The 23,408-nt window shown below is 40.6% G+C and overlaps 1 pseudogene; it reads right to left on the bottom strand.

Annotated features, from left to right (window-relative positions):
* Window positions 1–19,552: 19,552 nt before the first annotated feature.
* Window positions 19,553–21,300, bottom strand: LOC147883913 (uncharacterized; annotated as a pseudogene).
* Between the last annotated feature and the right edge of the window lie 2,108 nt (window positions 21,301–23,408).

Raw genomic sequence — 23,408 nt, 5'->3', positions numbered from 1 at the left:
GGGACTTCCCATCAAGCATTCATATAGTAGTATTGCATCAACCTTTAACGTATGAGATTTGCATGCACTGAGAGACAAAACACATTCCTCTCATCTTCATCCATATGCTGGCATAGATCTTGGAGAGTCTTTGTGCTTACTAGTCTGGTCCAATCAAGACCAGATACTACATGTGTTTCCTAAGTATGTGTATTCTTCCTTCAAGGTGTTGCTGGAGGACTGCAACAAGCTCTTGGTATAATGTAGTGATGCCTTGTAGCAAAAGATCTTGTGCTGAACCCTCTGTGTCATCATCAGCTTGACCTAGTAGTTGAATTTCCAACTTGGAAATTATTGTTTTTTGATTTTGCCACTCCATGCACTTATCTTTATACTTACCCAATGTGGAGGTGTATGCAAGCTTTAGACTATTGAATTGTTGAGCTGCTTTTAGACTATTGAATTGTTGACCTGCTTTTGGATGCCTTGGAAATTGATCATTAAGCACACAGAGTTGGAGTATCTCTTGTTCTTGAGCATCCAGTTTTACTTTGGCATGCACAAGTATCTCGTGATGCCATGCATTCCTTCTCTAGTGCTTGAATTAGACGTTCACCCTCTTTGAGGCTGTTCTGCAACTCATTGTTTGTGTCTATGTGGCATGGAGCTGATCCTCTTTAAGTAGTAATTTTTCATTTAATTGCACCAATTCCTTCTTGATATCATCACAGGTGGCTTGCATATGGGAGAGGGATAACTTGACCTTTTCCTTTTGGTTCAAGGCATCAGATAGCTGTAGGTGTTTATCTTGGAGAGAAACCTTGGCAGAGCATTTTGTGTAAGGAGCTGTTGCTGCATTTGTTCTGCCATGATTTCCTTGAACTTCATAATTTCAGTCTCGGCACCTTGCAACTTGGATTGGAATGATGGGAGCATCTATCTTTCCATTTCTCTTTCTTGCTCATCTGACGCCATGGCAACAAATAATTGAGATCATTGTTGTAATTATTGGTTGTGATGTTGTATGACCTGGAATGTTCTATGGCCTTGCTGGTATTGGACATACAGTAGACTTCCATGCCCATGTGGAATGTTGATCTATTTCTTGAACAGCAACTGTCTGTTGTATGGTGCCACTAGAGACATTTGGGAGTTGTGACTCTAGAGTCGTGGAGTCATCTCAACATTGGTGACTTGTGATTCCTGGAAAGGCATGCTATTTGGCTCTCTTACAAAGTCATTATGTGGAATGGTATCCTCTTGGATTTCCATGCTCGAGTCCTTCTATTGCAGGAGCAAGATTGAACTAAGTTGCAGTATTCTTTGGCAAAGTTCCACATTGTCATGCTCTAGAGTCTGTTTAGATATTGTTGCCCTTCCATGCTATCCACATTGAGAGTAGGTGGAGGGTCTAATTCCCATTCTGGCAATAATATCAATGTTTCAAAGTCCTCTATATCTTGTGTTGAGAGGGGTGTAGAGTCATCCTCTTGCTCTATTGCAAACCCAATTATTATGGCCAATAGATTGGCAATGTAGCTTTTGCCATTATGGGTAGTGGATACATAATTGGTTAGCAGCAAGGATATGTGTTGAGCCCAGTCTTGTAGTTTTGCTCTACCAAGGAGTGTAACAGTTTTTACTAACATATAGTTTTTTCTCACTCTTGAATGATTGAAAATGTCAACCAAAAACTTAGCTGCCTCTTTGCAAATGGGGTCTAAAATCATATCATGGCGTATTCCCCCACTTTGTGACTTTGTGTTAGGTGGGAATAAATCCTGAATTTCAGAGAATCTTGTATCCAAATTTTTATTTGGATATTCTTCTTGTGCCTTTGGAAATGAGAAAGCCTCCTGCATAGTGGATCTACTGAGGTAGATCTATAAGGGATTTTCTTTATATGTTACTGTGCCAAACTTATTTTTCTCCAACTCTTTGCTTTTATATGATGTTATGAATTGACAAATGTATTTTGTCATAGCAGGTGTTGGTAAGAAGGATTTTAGCTTCTCAAAAAGACTACCCAGTCCCTTTGACTGCAAGAAGTTGTAAGCATTGGGTGACATGGCGAACATCGAGACTCGTGGCCATACAAGCTGTATTGTTCCATTTGTTGCTAGCTCTTTGTTGATATGGTCCTCAAGGTGTTTTGCATCTACATCCTGCATAGTCAATTTCTCTTGCCTCTAGTATCCCTTGGTTCAGTGGAATTTCTCCATGGCATGTTGCATACATTTGCTCATCAGTATCACTATCCAGAACCACTAGCCGTGGTCGTTTTGGTGCTGACCTCTGGGTTTGTGATTCTAGACTGTGTCCTTCAAGTTGGTCATTTGAGGAGGGCTATTGAGGTTGAGGCTTGGGCCATTTGGCATGGTTTCTCTTTGTCGATGGCGTTGTAGGCCTTTTTTCCATCTTATTGGACTATCTTCACCCTGGCATTACACACATGAATCAGGTCCCAGTTTGACAGTGCCAATATAGTACTGTTGAAGACTTAATCTCCACCTATGTGGCCAATAACCTAGGGTCAGCATAGGTTAGGATAAGTCAATCCCATGGCACAATGTAGTTACTAAGCATGTAGTGGATACCACTTTCTGTAACTGATAAATAGTGGAGTAATGCAATAGTATGATGTTTTGTAACAAGGGCTATTACTAAAAGATATAACTGATTGCAAACTTATAACAGTTGGAAGGGATCTGGATAGCTATAAAAGTCCTGTAACAACCCATTTTGAGGTAGAGTTGTTGTTTATATCTGCTGAAGCATAAAACAATATATCCGTTTTGCAAAGTCAGGAGTTCTCTACTGTTCTTTCATTGTTTAGTTCAATCTACATGCAATCCGACTCCTGTCAGTCTCTTGTCCAACTCCTTGCATTTGTTGCATTTGAGTTGACGTGTGTTCTGTGTTTTCATTTATTTAATGCACTCTGAACACGTACCATGTGCTAAGAGTACATGTTTCTTTTGAGTGGCTAATGCATTTTACTCTTTTTATGATGAGGGTGTAATGTGTGTGGATCAAAACAAGTATCTCTTGGGGCTTTTATTTGTGCAATTTATTCGTGGTGCTCAAAACGTGTGGGTGCGCTATGCATGACTACTGAGGTGGGCATTCCTCCTATATGCTTAATTTGCTAAGGGAATCATAGGGCAACTAGGGCTCAATCATCACCTCTGATCCCTAGGTTGAAATTGATTGAAACTACCTATATGTACGAAGGCATACATATGCTAGTGAGTGCTCATGATACAATCTAGTCCTAACTATGGAAGACTTGGGGCCCCCAAATCTTCAATATTGTTAGGGATGGCCTACATGTTGATGTAGTAGCACTTCAGTCAGCTCCCGTTTATTGTTGTTGTGAATTGGACTCCATCTAGTGTTTCTAGTAGCAGAGCTCCGATGGGATTCATTTTTTTGACTCTATAAGGTCCTTGACCTAGAAGTTTGAGCTTGCCCTTATGGAATTTGGTATTGTACATCAGAACTAGGTCACCTTCCTTGATGCCTTTGGCTTTGACATTTCTATCAAACCATGCCTTCCTTCTTCGTTTTTCTGTTGTCATGGCATGGTAGGCAACTAATCTGGCCTCTATATGCTTCTCTAATTGGTAGAGTCTTTCTTTCAGTGATGCATGATCTCCCATACATTCTTGTACTGCTATGCGTAGAGTGGGTATTACAAATTCTAGTGGGACCACAGCTTCAAGGCCATACACCAATTGAAAAGGTGTATTTCCTATACTGACCTTAAGTGTGATTTTGTATGCCCATAAGGCTGCATTTAGTTTCTCTGCCCAATCAAAATGCTTTGGTTCTACTACCTTGGTGAGGACAATACATAGAATTTTGTTGGTGGATTTGGTCTGTCCATTACCTTTGGGGTAGTAAGGTATGCTCTTTCTATGGATCACCATAAAGCCGAGTTCTTGGATGACCTCATTGACAAAATGTGTGCCTCTATTTGACACAATTTCAATGGGACATCCAAATCGAGTGCACATTCTTGTACAAGAACCTTGCTGTGCTTCTGGCATCTGCCTTTCTAATGGCTTTAGCTTCATCCCACTTAGTAAAGTAATCAGTGGCCACAATGATGTAGTGTACCTGTGTTCCCTTTGCTACTGGATTAATGGGACCCGACAAAATCAATCCCCCATTTTTCAAAGGGTTTTTGTGCAACGACTGTTGTTAGGGGATTAAAGTCTTTGTGTTATGGTTTAGATGTTCATTGGCATACATCACAGCTTTTGACATATTCATAAGCATCTGACCAAAATGTTGGCCACCAAGATCCTGCAAGAAGGACTTTTCTTGCTGTTGCTTCCCCTTGGAAATGTCCACTTGCAATACCTCCATGTGCTTCACTAAGGATTGGCATGATCTCATGTGGCATCACACATCTCCTTAAAACCTGGTCCTTGCCCATCTTGTATAGTTGTCCTGCAATGAGTTGATAGGGTGCAGCTTTTAGAATTAGTTTCTGAGCATCCACTGCTTTCATTTCAGAAGGTGGTCTTCCTACCATGAAGTACCTAATGATGTATGCACACCAATCACGCATAGTATCTATTTGAAATAATGCAGCATCTGGTAGGTCATCTTCTATTCCTTCTGGTTCTTCTCCTATCCTCAATCATGACATGTGATCGGCAATGAAATGTTGAGCTTCTTTTCTGACCATGATTTTGAAATTTAATTCTTGTAGTAGTAGAAGCCATCGAGTGATCTAGCCTGTCATACATGGCCAATTCACAAGATATAATAATTCTTGATGATTTGTGTAGAAGATAAAGTCAGTAGCCAATAGATAGTGTTGAAATTTCGTCATGTTGTAGATCATTGCTAAGGCTTCTCTTTCTATTGTGGTGTAATTAACTTGTGCATCATTTAGTTGTCTGCTTGCAAAGTATACTGGGTAGTCTTTAGTTTGTTTACCAGGTTGACATAACACACTCCCTACTGCATAATTGGAACCGTCAGTATGTACATGAAAGTCGATGTCCCAATTTGGTGCCATTAGAATAGGGGCTATGAAATCTCCAATCAAGGGTTTCGAATGCTTGTTTGCATTCGTCTGTCCAGATGAATTTGATGAGGAGCTTATATAGGGGCCTTGCAATCATGGCATACCTCAGTATGAATCTTCTAAAGTATCTGGCATGTCCCATGAAGACTTGGATTCCCTTCGCATTTAGTGGGGGGGAAGCTCCATGATGATCTTTATTCTGTCTGTGTTAGTTGTTGTAATCCCATGTCGAGAGACTATGTGTCCCAAGACTACTCTGTGTGTGACCAATAATTGGCATTTTAGAGGATTCAAAGAGATTCCATACTCCCTACATTTCTTAAGGAATTCTTCAAGGCATTTCAAATGATCCTTTTTTTCTGAGTGTACACAGAAGTCGTTGAGGAAGAGTTGTAGGAACGTGTTGAGAAATTCCTTGAAGGCGGTGTACATTACCCTTTGAAAAGTAGATGGAGCATTGCATAAGCCAAATGGCATGACTTTGTATGAAAAAATGCCCCATTCTGTGGCAAACGCTATCTTTGCCTGATCTTGAGGTGCAATTTGTACTTGGTTGTACCCATTGAACCCATCCAAGAAGCTATACACTTCAAATCTTGCTACCCTTTCTAAAACTATTTCAGTTAATGGTAGGGGATAATGATCTTTGATTGTTGCTACATTGACGTTCTTGAGATTCATACATATTCTAAGCTTCTTGTTTTTCTTAGGAATAATCACAATTGGTGACACCCAATCGGTATGCTCGATCTCATAAATGAAACCAACATCTAGTAATTTTTCTAGTTCTTCATAGACATGGGTGCCATACTTGGGATTTGTCCTATAAGGTCCACATACCTTTGGTTAGGATCCTTCCCTTATTGGTGTGGTATTGTGACACAAAACTAGGGGTTTGGTTTTGGTCATGTCTCAACCCACAAATTGAAGAAGGGAGAAGAGATTTGGGCATTAGATGAAGCTTAAAGAGACACTCACTCTCTATCTTCTCAGATCAAAACAAAGATATAGATGTCAAAGGTGAGGTTGTACTCTAGCATTGGAAATAAGAAAGGCTGAGGGGAAGCATTAATTTGAGCTAATCAGTCAGCCCCAAAAGTAAGGGCGAGCCATTATTGGAAGAACATCTTTTGACTCAACTCAATGTGAACTGATGTGAAAGGCATGAATTTAGGGCTGATTTGGCTGAATGGGATAGTTGGGATGAAACATAGATCTCGAAAAGATGAAGATTCTGATATCAGTTTCATTCAAAATGGAGCTTGGAACAGAGTTATGATGGTTTTACGAAAGGTTCTCAAAACTACTCCAAACAATAGACCCGACCACTCAGACAACAATAACTTTTATTCTACTAAATGGAACAAATATCTGAATACATCAATAGATAGATCTTGAAAGACGAAGACTTTAATATAAGTTTCATTCAAAACGGAGCTTGGAACAGAAAGTTATGATGGTTTTATGAAAGGTTCTCAATAATTCATACCTGTGGTATTTACAATGATGCCCTCCACTCATAATCACATTTGCAATCATTTTCACTAATTAGTCTAATTAGTGTCAAATCCACATTAATGATTACATGAAATAAAGTAGCCGACATCAAAAGATTGACAAGCTGCAACAAGAGTAGCCACAAAGAGCCATCTCCCACCACCAACTTCTCCGTCACACTTCTTGGTTCTTTGTCTCCATGGCTAGCTTTTGTCACCTTGCGGGCCCCACAAATCCTACCACAGGTTTCGAAACAAAATATCATTTTTTGTTGTCACATCTTTCCCCCCTAGCAGATCCCCGTGCTTGGCATGGGGGTCTGTGGAATGGATTCGTGAATGATCCAAACACCTTTAAACAAATCTTAAATGTATTAATACCTTCAATTTGTAGGGAAAGCATTCAACAAAGTGTTCTATCTGGATAGCTTATGTCTTGATAAATGCATGTGAGGTTGTATATATATTGTGGAATATTTTTATTAAAAGTCTTAGAATACATGAATTTTTGGAAGATGGTTTTAAATCTTCTTGCAAATGCATCTAAAAACACTTTCCTAAATTATGGTGTGGTTTTGATAGATATAGTTTAAGGGCAAAGAGTTCCTCTTCCTCCCCTACTCTTTGCATTGATGAAATAAAAGAGGAATATTATGAAGTTATGCAACGTCCATGAAGGAAATAATTTCATTTGCAATGTTCTTCACATGACACAATTACCACATTGACTATAAAGGATAGATGCAATCATTGGAGACTTCTGTGATTTAGTGACATTGCTAGCTATGCTTGCAATTTGAAGAAAATAATTTGGATCTCTAATGGGGAATGTCCACAATGGACATTGAAATAGGGAGGGAAATAGGTTTTTTTAATTGAGGATAGGTTATTAGGTATCCAGGAGATCCCATGAAAGCCTCCTAGAACAGCAACTTCATCGATGGCTTCAATGGATCTTTTTAAAAAGAATGGAATTTTAATTAGTAAGGAAAGATAATGGGGTAGAACGTAGAAGCACTACACACATTACATTCTTATAGCTTCATGGTATAATAGTAAGTATTTGGCACTTTAAGAAGTGTCACTATGCATTAATTGGAAAGGAATTTAGGACATTTCTATGGACAACAATACTAGGAAAGAGGCAATTCCAATCAATGCCTTGAGATGCCTTAATGATCTAGGAATTAGAGGGGGGGAATAGGGATTTAAAAATTGAGGGTCAGAGCAATTCCACTCCTAGGGAAATGTCTATGCATACTCTTTTGTGATGCCTCTAGATTGACATGTTCAAATTATTTCCTTAATAGGGCAAGACATGATAGATATTTTGGCTTGTGGAGGAACCTAAATTGGAATTACAACCTTCCCCATTAGAACCACAGGTTTAAAGAGACCATATGGTGGGTAATAAAAGTTCATGTAAATGGCAAAGCCTTAGTAGAACTAAATTTTAACAAGGCATGTAGATCACACAAGAAAGTTATGGGATATATCCAAGGCAAATTAGCACCCAGATAAAGTGCTTCAATGAATTTTTTATTGAATTATGAAGACTTGGAATGATAAGGGCTGTGGTGGATGTAATGGGAGAGAAATAGGTAATGAAGCTCTAATCATTGGGGAGTGAAACGACAATAGCTATATACTGGCACAAGATTAAGGAACATGACTACGGGAAGAAGCTACCCATGCCTATTATGATGCATATTCAAGAAAAAGTGGACAAACTCTAGAATTAAAGGAGAGGGATAAGAAAAGAGGGAAGCTTGGTTAGTTTGGACTAAATTTTTTTTACTTGCTTCAACTTTATACATAATTGGATTTCCATCAACAAACAAAAGGTAAGTGGGCTTATAGTAACCCAAGATGTTGAATCATAAAGCCATGAGTGAAAATGTGAGACATGTATATCAATCATGTTTAATTGTAATGGGAGAGAAATGGGTTATGAAGCTCTAGTCATTGGAGAGTGAAACAATAACAGCTATATATTAGGAGAAGATTAAGGAACATGAGTACAAGAAGAAGCTACCCATGCCTATTATGATGCATATTCAAGAAAAAGTGGACAAACTCTAGAACTAAAGGAGAGGGATAAAAAAAGAGTGATCAATATTTGGAAGCTTGGTCAGTTTGGACTAAATTTTTTTAACTTGATTTGACTTTATACATAATTGGATTTCCATTAACAAACAAAAGCTAAGTGGGCTTATAGTAACCCAAGATGTTGAGTCATAAAGTCATGAGTGAAAATGTGAGACGTGTATATCAATCATGTTTAATTGCATGAGAGTTTTCTTGTAAGATAGAATCATGGTTAAGAAGGTTCGATTAATGAATAGCTTCCCTCTTCAAGTTAAATGGTGAATGATTCTATTGTGGGATGAAGAAGGATTACCATCGACGTTAACATGCATGATATGGCATGTGGTAAAGGCATGCGACCTCTTTGTCTTTTGGTTGATTCTTGAGGTGTTCTTCCAAAACAATACAAGGGATGCACCTATGTAACTTAAGAGTAAAGATGGCCATGTATTTGGGGGCCACCCTTTAAAGATCATACATTATATGGTACTAGTCTATTAACACGTGGCATAGCCACCAGTTTTCAAACATTTGTAGCCTTGTAGTACTTGCAACTTGCTTTTGGAGAATGGGCCTAGACAGCACAAAGGTTTCAAGCAAGGATAAGGCATGGAGATGTGTCAATGAGCCCAACTAGTTCTTTTCCAAAAGAAAGAGGGTTTTATGTTACTTCTAGAATATACAACTTATTCAACTAATAAAGATGAATATCAAGAAACTAAGAACAGAAAGAAAAGAAAATCATACATCACTTATAGACTGAGGGTATTTGATCTTGGCTTTAATGTCTTTGAGCCTTATGTTGAACCTCTCTAAGTGAACCCACACTACAAGACACAGATTGCTTTTTGACACCAATATTGACACTAAATCCAAAGGAAAAATAAAGTTTAACAAGAGGAAAGTGTCGGAACATCTCTTGGTGTGGACATCACAAAGAAACCATCGGTGCAGGAATCGGTGTCACCGTTGGTAAAATATGCTTGACAATGTTGGTATGAACGTCAGTGTAGATGTCAGTATATACCAACAGTACATTGTCAGTATAAGCATCGGTATATATCGATGTTTTTATAGAAGCTTTTAAAAAAAATTGTGGGGCAGTATGGGGCTTGTTTCAGTCCCATCCTACCCCACAGAAAAATTTTTCTCATTAAAGCACTATTAAATGTTACAAATGCTGAGGTGTACATTACAATTTTGCAAACAAGGTCTACAAAGTAATGGCAAATGTGTCAAATCAATGTGCTACAAAATGGCAAATTTGCCGAAGTAATGCGCTAATGTGCTACAAAATGGCAAAAGTGCCGAACTCCAAAATGGCAAATCTGCCTAGGTAATCTACTACAAAAGGGTAAAAGTGCCGAAATACTCAACGACTAAATGTCCTATCTGACTATTGCTCCTCCTCGCCCTCATCATCTTCCTCACCCTCCTAGCCCTTAGTCTCTCTACATGCGCCCTCCTCGTCCTCCTCACCCTCCTCGCCCTCAATCTCTCTGCCTTCACCCGATCCCTTGCCCTCCTCTTCTGCTAGCCTAACTGCTTCTTGTTCAGATCCTGTCTCTTCTGTTGGATCTCTGGATGGGTCAAACGTGCCTCCCTAAGAATGAAAGAATTTAGAAAAACTAAGAGTGTTGAGTGTAAGACAATGGTGATAGTCAAACAATTACGAAGAGGAATAGGGTATACTCACATGACATGTTGCACCCTTTCCCAATCGATGTGGACTCCTCTCTTTTTCTCCTTAAACCATGCCTTGGCTCCAATCCTGGATGCCCTTTTGTACTCCTCGTTGTCTCGAGGCCTTCCAATCACAAATTCCTATGGATCCAAATTCAATTAGTTAGATATGAATGACAAGACATTTAAATGATTGAACATATTAGAAATTCAGTAGAAGATAAATATATACTTACCACCCATGCTGCATTCCTGAGTCTACCACCACTACCGAGGTTTGAAGGACCTATGGTCTCTAAGCGTATCCTCACTACCCTCTGCTGAGGCTAAAACACATCTAGAATCTCCTTGTAATCCTTCTTCACTCTCTTCCAATCCTTTAGGTCTACCCACCCCTGCCCTCCTTAACAGCCTCCCTTAATTCATATCTACGAGACTTAAGGAGTTCCCATGTAATTAAGCATGGCATTTCAATCAAACTCATACCCTTTAGGATTTGGAAATTGTCTCTTGAAGGCATCTATGTCAGTGATGAACATACCATGGACTATGAGCAATCGCGGATCTGGATCCACATCAAAGAAAAAAGAAAATTTAAGGACTATAATTATTGAGCCATAAAACATCCTTAGAAAATCTTGCAGCCATAAACATCCTTAGAAAAGCTTGCGGCCATGTCTATCACGTCCGTGTCAGTGATGAACATACCACTACGAGCAATCGGATCTGGATCCACATCAAACAAAAAATAAAATATAAGGACTATAATTATTGAGCCATAAAACTTTTATAACTATATGTTGATAAAACTGGGATAAAACATAACTCATTCATTCGAGTACTTACTCTGATGCAAAGGGATGTGAATAATGCAGACAAAGGTGTATGTATAGTCCTCATATTGCCCCTCAGAGCGCATACCTGGGAGGCGGCCATTGATATGAAGCTACTTAGGTGGTAAGCAATGGTGCAGCAATGCCCATAGAGTCGTAATAGTGTGCAATATGTACCCACAGACACCTAGCATAGAAGATCCTAGGGACACGATATAGCTACATGGCCATCTGTACATACTTCTCGCATACATTGACTTTATACCCTTACTAGAACATACTTGGCTTTATTGTCCTGTTCTTTCCAAGGTTTGAATATATCATTGGGGATGTGGATGCTTACCGATTTCCTCATGTATCTTGTGGCCACCTTCCTGTCCTCATCCTATATAACCTCCCCATTGTTGTTCACTCTATAGGATAGGTCCTCGAGCAAAACAAACTCCAAAGGATTCACAGTGGATGGAGTAGCAGATCTAGAGAGAGGGGTGGAGCGAGGCGCTTAAGGATCAAGGAGTAAGGGAGGGAGTGGCCTCTAGGGTGTTGCGGCCTGTGAGTGGAGAGGGCAAGGGACGTGTCTGGTACTAATCTCATGAGGAAGGGGAGACTTGTAGCGATGTGAGTGTGTAGACTCGTCTACATCCCTCATGCCACCATAGCAGCCTCGACCCTTACTACTCTTTCTCAATTTATGATTGGTACACATAGGTGATGACCCCTCGGAAGGGGCTACAAGGGATGGGTAAAGTTGTTGATGTCCTTGATGTACCCCCGAGGGGTGTAGGAGAGGGAATAGCTGAGGTCCTTTGGGACATGAGAGAGGAGACTACGAGGGGCCCCATGATCACGAGGTCTATGCTCTTCGGACATGCGACATGCTGACATGTCTAATTTGGGAGGATTGGAAAAACACAGACACAAATAAGAAAACAAACACAAACAAAAGACCGGGTAAGAAGTGAAAAAAGCAATAAATACTTACACTTTACTTAAAAGAAAATTTATACTTAAAACTCAATTCAATTTACTAAAACTATGAAAAGACAATTTACTGAAGACTTCATCGTATATTATCATATATCTCCATAAGTTACTCTACCATATGTATCCAAAAGAGTATTCATATACCAAATTTGGGTCCAAAAGAGTGTTCAGGTGCAAAATTTATCTCCAAAAAAGTTTTCATATACAAAAGTTCTTGCAAAAATAGTATTCTTAAACAAAATCTGTTTGTAAAAGAGATATTCTCCAAAAAATCCAAAAGAGAGGAGGAGGTCTATTGCTTTGCATTATTATCCGAGGTACTTTCCTCCTCCTTGCAGCTAGACGGGTCACTTGGGACCTCATCTTCCATGTCTTGTAATATATAGTTATACTCTTCTTAGACTATGTACTCACGGTCCAAGAAGATGTCTACACAAACCATAATGATTTTGATAGTCTCCTCCTTGTTAATGAGTGGCTCGAAGTGGCCTCTCCAAAGCTTATAGAGATCCCATAGGTTGTTTTGTGCCTCCCTCGAAAAATGCTACTCCATGCACAATCGATCTAGACCCCACCCATGCGCATGCACTTCAACGTTAAACTTTATCCACCAATCTTCATCATGTGCAATTTTTTTGGCTACATGTGATAGCGAAGTATTGATGTCCCGAATGATAGAAATATTGGGAACCGAGTTGGGGTTTACAAAAGACTATCGAGGAGGAGGGCGTTCCATTTTTCATCTGTTTGAAAAAAAGAACCTAACATGGGCATATGAAACACATTACAAGTCATATCAGGGCACTCACTCAAGATCTGTAAAAGAATTCAAGGTCCAAACAAGCTACATTTACATTCACTTCTATTCAAAAAATTATATATATCACACAAGCCAATGTATTCTGAAAAGATAATTCTAGGAAACTTTATTGCACCACTCTCCTTCATTCCACAATGCCAATCACATCTTCTATCACCCTATCTACTTTATCCTCCTCAATTTTTGTACGTTTGATTCTTTGCTTTTCCCTTCTCTACTTCATCCTCCCTCAATCTTTAAAGTCTCCCCTCCTCTCTTCTTTGTCTCACACCGCTCCCCTGCTATATCCCTTCTCATACCACTCCCTTCTCGTCGTTCCCCTCCTTCCACTCTGACACTCCTCGTTGCTCTCTCTCCACTACTCCCAATGGCCCCTAGCAAAGAAGCTCTAATGGCATACTTGGAGGAGTTGTACCATCAATATTATGATATAAAGGATGGGGAGGTAGATGTACAATCACTCCCTGAGGCGAATCTGTGTCCCTCTGCATGCCTCGAGGGTGAGGATCATTCCAACTAGCACAATACCAATCGTGAAATACTAGAGGATTCTATTGAGGAGATGTTGAGCTACATTGGAGAGGAAGGCCACACGCCCAAGGAAGCTCCTTGGGGTAAGGAGCAAAAGAAAAAAGAGGTGAAGGATAAGAAGAAGAAGAGAGATAACAAAGGAGAGGGTAGCACTTCATCGAAGACCAAACGGTGAAGAATGTAATTGCAATTTTTAAAGTATTCCAATTTGGAGAATGTAATTACAGTTTTTAGTATATGATAGGGAGACCTCTCTTGGATATTTGTTATGCTCTATGATGAAATTATGTTGCATCCCTCTCTTTGTTATTTGTTATGCTATATGAAAATAAGAGAAAGAGGGGGGGGAAAGAGGATGTGAAAATAAGAGAAAGGGGAAAGAGAGGAGTGAAGGAAAAGAGAGAATGGGAGAGGAAAAGAGAGGGGGAAATAGAGGAGAAGAGAGGGGAGAAGAGAGGAAATAAGAGAAGAGATGAGAAGAGAGGGAAAAGGGAGGGGAAAGAGAGTGGAAAAGAAAGGGAGGGAAAGAGAGGGAGGGAAAAGAGAGGAAAGAGAGGAAATAAGGGAGAAAGAGAGAGGGGAGGAAGAGGATGCGAAAATAAGAGAAAGGGGGAAGAGAGGAGTGAAGGAAAAGAGTGGATGGAAGAGGAGAAGAGAGGGGGAAAGAGAGGAGAAGAGAGGAAATACGAGAAGAGACGAGAAGAGAGGGGAGAAGAGAGGAAATAAGAGAGGGGAGAAGAGAGGAAAAGAGAGAAGAAAAGAGAGCATGGAAAAGGAAAAGAGAGGTGAAAAGAGGGAGGAAAAGGGGAGAAAAGAGAGGAAATCAGAGAGAGAGAGGGGGGAGAAAGAGGAATCTATGAAAATAAGAGGGGAATAAGAGAAAGGGGAAGTAGAGGAGTGAAGGAAAAGAGAGGGGAGAAAGAGGGAGAAAAGGAGAAGAGAGGAAAAGAGAGAAGAAAAGAGAGGGGAAAAGAGAGGATGGAAGAGGAAAAGAGAGGGGAAAAGAGAGAAACGAGAGTAAATAAGAGAAAAAGAGAGGAGGGAGAGAAAGGATGTGAAAATAAGAGAAAGGGGAAAGAGAGGAGTCAAGGAAAAGGGAGGATGGAAGAGGAAAAGAAAGGGGAGAAAGAGGGGGGGAAAGAGAAGAGTGGAAAATAAGAGAGGGGAGAAAAGAGAGGCTTAAAGAGGGAAGAAAAGAGAGGAAAAGAGAGGAAATAGGAGAGAGAGAGAGAGAAAATAGGAGAGAGAGAGAGAGAAAATAGGAGAAAGAGAGGGAGCAAGAGAAAATAGGAGAGAGAGAGAGAGAAAAAGAGATGGGAAAAGGAGGGAAAAGAAAGGAGAGTTCCTACACCCATCACTGCAGCTAGCACTTAAGGCACTAGCTAAAGGCCAAAGCATTCATTAAAAGAAAAATAGGAAAGAGAGCAAGCACATTCTTGAGCACAATGCTACAGACAGGACTTGCTAGGGGAGACGATCCCTGTGAAGGTCCTAAGACATTTTCCCATCATCCCCAAAATACAACACATGTTCAGATGCAAAGTTCATTGCGCAACTGATGAGGTGGCATGCTACACACCGGTCCACCAATGACACTTTGAGGATCCTAGCAGATTGTGCTACTTGGAAGCACATAGACAACATGTGGCCGGACTTTGCGAGGGAGCCACGCAATTTACATCTCGAGCTCACAATGGATGGTGTGAAACCTTTTGGGTTATCATGCTCCATATCTTGGTCGACATGGCCCATAGTCTTGGTGTACTATAATATCCCACCATGGCTAACACTAAATAACGGACACCTCATGCTTGCCCTACTTGTGTCGGGAAAGTACAAGGCCAAAAATACGGACGTGTACATGGCACCCTTGATCGAGGAGCTACAGACCCTATTGAGGGGCATACGTGTCTTTGATATTTCTAGAGCCCTGAGGTGATCTGCAATTATCTGTGCATTAGGGGAATTTTGATGTGGACCATGCATGACTATCTAGGATTTGGGGAGTGCACAGATACATGCTTTTGCATGCCTATTTATTCCTTTATGATTCTATCATAGTGTGATCTATGCATGTCTAATGACCTATGTGTCCATCTGCATATGCAGGACTCAAAACACAAGGGTACCATGCTTTTCCTATTTGTGGCCCTAGTTTGAATGTGCGACACTCCAAACATATGAGGAAGATGGTTCATGAAGGTCATGCTCAATATCTTCTACTTGATCATCCTACACGTGGTTAAGTTGATCCACTACCGGTCCATAGGAAGGCAAGTGACTGGATTCGGGATTGGAGAGCTAATAGTGAGGAGCCTCCTCCTGGTATGGACCAACTATCTATCTTTCACGAGCTTCCATATTGGGGTGAGTTACAAATCAATCACCTCTTGGATCCCATGCATATCTTCACGTATGTAGGGGCTTCTATTTTGGCACACTTGGTTGGTGACAAAGGCACAAGGGGAGTGCGAGAAGACTTATGCAAGATGGGTAGGATGTCTCACTTGTGGCCCCAAGAGCATGTGCATAGAACTCAAGAGCGTGGTTCTACAACTCAAGAGGATGGTTCAGCAACCCAAGAGCGTCCTCCTACAATTGTTCTCCCAAAGGCATCATGGATCCTCTCCAAGGTAGAGGAAGCAAGGATCAAGGCAGATATTGCATCTTTTTGGACACCCATGAGACACATGCATTGCCTGAGGGGAGTGTTTACAAAGGACAATAAGATTAGTGGCCTCAAGTCTCATGATTGGCACAAGGTCTTACAGATATTCTACATGTTAGCTTGAAAGAAGAGTAGAACTAAGATTGTGATGCTTTCATGTAATTAACTTATATGATTGTGACACATTATTATAACTCCTTTGTTGCTTCGGTAGTTTATCCTCCCAATTATAGTGAAAGGATGCTTATCAGAAGATGTTAGAACTGCTATCTACAAGATCAGTGGCATTGTCAAGTATTCTTTCTATCATATCACCTTCATTATCTTTCATACAATTTTAAATGATGGGTATAAAAGATTGAATCTTAAAGTGCATGTGGAATAGGTGGATCTCACAAAAAGAGATCTCTGTATTGAGCATTGAGAGGGCTAAGGTGGACTCCATTCAAGCAGTGTGATTGCTTGAGAAGCACTTTCTCTCAAGCATTATGATGACTCAGGTGCACTTGCTTGTACACGTAGTTAATGAGGTTGCCATTGTAGGAACCATTCATAGTCATTGGATGTGCAGGAACCATTCATAGTCATTGAATGTTTTTCCTTGAATGGATTATGAAAACCTTAAAGGGATTTTTAAGGCAAAGAGCTAGACCCGAAGCAAGCATGGCAGAGGGATGGTTTGTGCAAGAGTCATTAGTATACATCACATCTAATTTCTTGCATCCATGGATCCCAATATGCCACATGCTTGAAACATCAAGGACGATGATCGTGTCATTGCAGAGGTTCCCCAAGGTAAAGAGGTTGAAAGAAAGATGAGCAAAGAGCAAAGAGAGAAATTCAATAAGTTTTATGTCCTTAATGGTCACGAGATGCAAAGATCAATGGAGAGATATGAAGAGCCCAAAGCAAAAAGAATAAATGAGAGGGTGAGATTTAGAGTCATGCACAAGCAGAGGGTGCCATATCCACCGGACCCTGCTCTTCTCCCAGATACATGTCTCGTGATTGGCTATAAGAAGCTCTTCGTGAAGCTAGACATGATGGAGAGGATGCAACGATCGAGAGCGGGAGCTTGCAGTTGGATGTATGCCACATGTAAGTTTTTAACCTTTCTACTTAATTTGGATATTTATGATCACAATCCTACAAATGCATCCTCATTGTTTTAATCATGTTCTTTTGTAGTACAAAAAGTACAATCCATTGTGGTCACATGGATAGCATTTTCATGTGGAACGTATCAATTCAAGGAGAGTCACATATGATTGTGGAGTCATCGCTAACTTTGTACAAGACAGCTGAGCAAGTGCTTCCGATACCAATCTTCTCCCTTCACGGTCTCCTCGCAGTTAGATTATTGTGGGACCATGCATGACATCTATGAAGTTGATTTTAGACGATTTAGTATTTTCATTCTTGTTGTCAAATGGTTTGGAATTATCTACGATGGTTCCAATGCTATAGTCAATAGAGACAGCTATGGTTTCTTTGCCATTGACTCCACCAGACCCTAGACTGATGAAAGTGATACCTTTGTTCTTCTAGAGCATTGTGAATAGGTACACACTAATGAATTGATAAAAGCTAATATCTTCATTTTCAAACAAAGGTTGGTAGATGTTCTTTTTTTTTTTAAATACTTGAGCATAAACGAATATAATTGCTAGCACCTAATTTGTATCTTTAACATAGGTGGTCGTTCATCCGGATCGTTTTTGGATCCAAGATGGTGGTACGTGGTCCAAGTTTCTCCTCAAAGCAAACATATTTTTAAAGATAGGAATGTGGATACGGAGATGCCCGCAAAAGATCCAAATAATGATGCAGATAGATCTAGGGAAGAGGATGAAGATGACGATACAGGCCACGAAGAAGGTGACAATAATGGCACTATAATGGAGGAACATGGAGATCACAACTTTGGGGAAGAAGAGGGAGAACTAGAGGCTGTCGATGAACTAGAGGATCAAGTCTTAGGTAGACATACAATAGGGGATGATGATGTAGGTGATCAATTGTGAGATAGATATATTTGGCACACAAGACTTGGAAGCCATCAATGTAAATGCTACTGATTCATAGTCTTGACATTGATGAGACTTCTTATGTGTAATTTGGCCCTCACATTTTTATAGTGACATTTTGTACATTAATCTGTATGTTAAGTTCACTATCAATATATGAGTGTTTTGATCTCAATTTTGGTGTACATACTCTTATATTTTTTATCTTTCAAATGACCAAACTTGTGGTCAAAAATTATTTTAGGACCCTTGGAAATTACGTTCTGTAAAAACGTCAGTATGGAAAATTGTACCTAAAAGTCGATAAAATCGTCGATAAAAGCATCGATGCAAGTGTTGGTAGCAATCGATATGATGACGATCTTCATGCTCGTGCCCACGAAGCATCAAAAGACAACATCAAAAAAAGGCATGTGTCTTGTAGTCCCATGTCATATGGTTACATTTTTAAAGATGCATCCCCCATGATTTGATCACAAGAGGGCTTTAAAATACCTTTTTCAAGGGGGATAAAATTTCAAGCATCATTGACATGCCCCTAAGACATTAAATATCAAAGGATCCCCTTACTCAAATTGTGTCCACACCATTAAAATACTTAAGTAGTCCCTCTTAATTGGATAGGCCCTTAATCCATTAATGTTGTCATGACTTCGGAGAAGATTGAGAGTCTTTGATTAAATAGGAGAAGCTTGGTCTTAAGTAAGCGCTCGAAATGATGGAGATGTGTCATTACAAGGGCCCCATTGCCTGAAATTCAAAGCCTTTTTTTTCCATTAATGAGCTTAGCTTTGTCGTATCATAAATTTTCATTTACCCAAAAATACACTATATATACATACCTCAAAATTTTCCCCATTTCTTTTTTTTCATTTGACATCCATAATTTCAAGGCATGGTGATTGACATGGAGAATTTCCATGGCATAGGAAATAGACAAAGAAATACCCCGATGAGAATGAAATCGATGTCAAATTTAGGCACTTTGTCAAGGTGTATGAATTTCAAACGTGAGTAACGGCCTAGATACAGAAGCGTCTATTATGTGAAAATCTAAAACCTGAACAACGGAGTGGAGGGAATGGACGTGGAGTTTCACACTATGCTCTACATATACGAGTGTCTATTTGTGTTTAACAAGTGGAAATTTGGCCACATACAGGAGTGTCGATTTCTGTCGGAGAAGTGGAAGTTTAGCCTCATAGTTATGTTCGGGAGTGTGTATTGTATGAACCTCGAACCTGGATATCAACAGAATGGCTCCAAGATCTCATGAGCAAACCCTGTATCTCACAGCTAGAACATTTCGAAGCGCATTGCTCGCATTTCAACGAGAATACCTGACCTTCTCTGCAAGCTCAGGTAATGAAACATAAAAGCACTTGAGGAGAGATCGTTATCACCGGAAGCTTAAGTTTGCATTGATTTGTCGATGAATATCTGTAGCAGCAGACACGCTGGAGCTTCTGCAGGATTCAGGTTCCGACATCATCTCCAGCACCACTGATCTCATTCCCTCAACGCTTGAACTACTCCTTGATGATCCCACTTGATGTCCGTTAGCTGCGTCCACTGTAGACATGTCGTCCGTTGCGATTTCAGAGCTTGTTGTAGCATGGGCCTTCAAGTTCAGGCCGTCTGATTTAGTCGGCTGACCCTCCAGAAAAGCTGCAGCTAGTTGCAGCACCGCGGTTTCCCATACCATAACGTGGATTGTCAGCGGCTGCCCAGCCTGCCGGTGCCTCGCGAGCTTCTGGCTGATGGAGTTGGTCTCATAGCAACAGATGGAGCCCGATGACAAGACCATGCTGGGCGTTATCTTCTGGTTTGCTATTTTGGAGATGATAAGAAACTTGCCACTATCTTGTGCTGCGAGGTGGAAGGCCTTGAGACCCGCTCGGGCCGCAACAGTTCCATCTTCCACGGAGGAGACATAGAAAAATCCCTGAATATAAAAAAGACAATACATCTCGGTATCAGTCTAGTTGAAATCCAGAGACACATAAAGAGGAGAGCGAGAGAGACACACAGACATCATAGATCTCACCTCCTCTGTGCGGCTAATTCCAACACCTAAACGCCTCTCACCCTTTTGCACATTCAGAAAGATGGCTACTTCTGCAACGGCGGGGACGTACCACAGACGCACAGCTCTCAGAATGCCTACCTCTCCTGCGTCACCGTCTTCAATGCCATACATACCCTTGCTCATCCCCCCGGAGACATCCTGCACATCCCATGAACGTTAACTTAGAGTTGACCTTGAAGCGTCTTGACCTGAAACCTGCAGCACGAGATATAATCACCTCGTTCAACATGAGATGAGCTTTCCAACAAAGTATACTCCGTGTTCTGCCACACTCTAGAAAGTCGTGTTACCTTCGTAAGAAGCGGCTCAGTTTGCACGTTGAGAAAGTTGATAGGAGTTCCTGAAGCTTGAGCTCCTGCTATCCAGGCCATGGCCTTTGACACTGTATCGTCTAAGTCACTTTGGGACGGTAGCGCGCGGTCCGTAGCGGTCGAGGGTAGAACTAATACGGAAAAGACGGAGCCCGATCGCTGAATCGCATGGGCTTGTTGCTCATGCATTTTGTTTTCCCAGGGATATGGTATGTACCCATGTCGCAACTCCGTATTGGCAAGCAACGAGACCAGTTGAGCGCACCTCTTCTCTGAAAACGAAAAAGGCTGTGCTGAAGGTTAGAGACGTTAACATTGCGCATGATGGTAAATCCTCTTGTGCTCGAGCTCACCTTGAATGGAAAAACACTCTGCATCGGTGGAGTCAATGAAGGTGACGATGTGATTGGCATCATGGAGTGATTTCAGAGCGTATTGCCTCTTGAGCATGACAGAGTCGTGAGGGACGATGCAAACCTGCAGGTTGGCAAGTTGTTCACCGAGTCTTCTGACCTTCACTTGTGCGTGGGTGTCCCCAACATTGTATAGCCGACGAAGCTCAAGCTGCAGCCCTGCCTTCCCGCCAGCAAATGGAGCGGTGAGAACAACGCTGCCCACATGCACCTGGTGAATGATGTCCCCGGAGAGAAGCTTGTCCTCGTCCAGCAAATCTTCCGACTTGACATTGCCACCCTGCAACACTCGGATGGCAACAACAGGGGGGCGCGTTGAGCTGTGTTTACCCATGATATTGGAGGATGTCCAACCTACGAGACCATAACCAAAGCACGAAGAAGATGCAGAGCAAGAGGCAAAACGTTGGATGCACTAGGAGAGAATGCAACGCTCAATATTTCAGAGAAGAAGGATGGAATGTGGATGAGGGAAGACGTGCTGGGGTGTAAGAAGCTACGTTTGTGTGGTGCATCGAACGGGAATGTAGTAGCAAGGAACAGATACGTTACTAATGAGAGAAATGAGTGAGAAGACGTGCTGGGGTGTAAGAAGCTACGTTTGTGTGGTGCATCGAACGGGAATGTAGTAGCAAGGAACAGATACGTTACTAATGAGAGAAATGAGTGAGAGAATGAGACGCGGCGAGTGCAACTGTGTAACCATAGCCCTGGCGTCTTTGCATGGGTGCTCCACACGTCTCTTCAAGTAGGATTCTGCGCCTAAAGCTTTGGTTCATGGATCATGGGCATTTCTCTCCAACAACACATTCGCTAGTTAATTCGTATTTGAACAAGGGAGCACAAGATGTGCTCGACATCACATCCTTTTCTAAGTTTATGGAAGCACAAGACGTGCTCTAGAGCGCTTCCTTTTCCAACTTTAATGTAGATTTTTTTTTTTGGGGGGGGGAGGCAGCCAAGAGCAAGTGAGAGAGAGAGAGAGAGAGAGAGAGAGAGAGAGAAGGGGGGCCAATGGAGGGAATGAGTGTCCAAAATTCATCGGGAAGACGGGATGAGTGTCCAAATTTTTTTGGATGCATGTTTCATCTACAAGCGTCGTCTTGGGCAAGGAATTGATCTCGAATTGATACTTATATGTACAAATATGGAACAAAATGCATTGTGGCTAAAATGCCTCTTTATGTATGTCACCTAGAAGTAAGCAAACTAACTGCATGAAGCATGGTTAGTATATCTGCTAGTGTCGTTATTAAAGGTATATCTACTTATTTCTAGGAAAAATCTATATTGACTCTAGTGTCGCATGTGAAAGGGGATTTCAAAGCTCGACTATGAATTGGTCTACCCTCACTCATGTTTTTTCTCTCTTTGGCCTTGTGATAGAGGAGAAAGAGCAATTTGCAATATAAAATATAGACATCATCAAATCCTCATGGACAAGCGAAAAGGTAACTATTATGTGAGAAATTCTAAGTACTAGCGTTTGTAAAGACATGAACCCCTTAGTGTAATTGGGTAGTGATACTAATTTTATTCATCCTTTAGCTTCAATTCTTAGTTTCTTAATATCATAGTTAAGGGAAGGCCTTTTGGCTTAGCATCAAATTATAGATTCCATGTGTAGATATTGTGCTTGACATGAGAAGGGTAGTGTAGAAATTTTGAGTGCTCTACTTCTTGATTCTTTAATAGTCGATTTTACTTTTTCTTTTGATATGTGGCATTCCCTTTGTAGCCCTCTTGTGTGCTATCTATTTGCAAGTAGTTTTGTTGAGCAACAAAGCAAAGTGCTCATGGCGGTCGACTAGCGCTTTGGCTTCTACCCATTAATGTTCATGAAGCTAAGATCTTGGCTAAAAGTGGAGCATAGCAATCGATCAACGATCGTAGCTTGTCACGACAGAAAATTGTTTTTTCTTATAGAAAAGGTGAATGCACTTTTTGCTCTAGTCGTCTCTATTTGTCACTTTTCTGCTTAGCCTCCCATCTTACAAGTTTTTCAGTCTCTTTTCTTACATGCTCATTGTTTTGGCTTGTATAGGTGTGTTATGTTTGAGCTCATTGATCATAAGCTCTTCTTTATACTAGTTTCATCTTTTTGGGTTTAACCTTCTAGATGATAGTGATTAAGATTTTTTGGCAAACTACTATTGAAGAATACTGATGGAATCTAAAAACAACTACAATTTTTCTATATCTACTAGAAAAACTATCATTTGAAGCTTTACTTGTCATCTTGGAATCCTATTACATGAAATTGTAATGTACATTGAATGCCATATTGAAACATTATAATGAAAACTAATGTTATGCCATGTTGAATCACTATTAGAGATCTCAAAATCCACATTCTTAGAAAGAAGTATAGCCTTCGAAATACAAATTCAAAATTTGACTTAATAGCTTGAAATGTGAATTAAAAATCCAACTTAAATGACA

This window comes from Dipteris shenzhenensis, chromosome 27 (assembly GCF_047967505.1).
Source record: "Dipteris shenzhenensis isolate YYH24624 ecotype China chromosome 27, Dip_SZ_1.0, whole genome shotgun sequence".
NCBI lineage: Eukaryota > Viridiplantae > Streptophyta > Polypodiopsida > Gleicheniales > Dipteridaceae > Dipteris > Dipteris shenzhenensis.
This window is presented reverse-complemented; position numbering and strand designations above follow the sequence as displayed.